Source organism: Piliocolobus tephrosceles, chromosome 19 (genome assembly GCF_002776525.5).
Source record: "Piliocolobus tephrosceles isolate RC106 chromosome 19, ASM277652v3, whole genome shotgun sequence".
Classification (NCBI taxonomy): Eukaryota; Metazoa; Chordata; class Mammalia; order Primates; family Cercopithecidae; genus Piliocolobus; species Piliocolobus tephrosceles.
Genome location: NC_045452.1, coordinates 33354054 through 33354279, shown reverse-complemented (window position 1 = coordinate 33354279; position 226 = coordinate 33354054).

Genomic DNA, 226 nt, shown 5'->3' with positions numbered 1-226 from the left:
TGAGTCACACTGGACCTGAATTCAGCCTGTTCCAAGATGAGCTCACCCGAGTCACACTGGACCAGGGCTCAGCCTGTTCCAAGATGAGCTCACCCGAGTCACACTGGACCAGGGCTCAGCCTGTCCCAAGATGAGCTCACCCGAGTCACAGTGGACCAGGGTTCAGCCTGTTCCAAAATGAGCTCACTCGAGTCACACTGGACCAAGGCTCAGCCTGTTCCAAAAT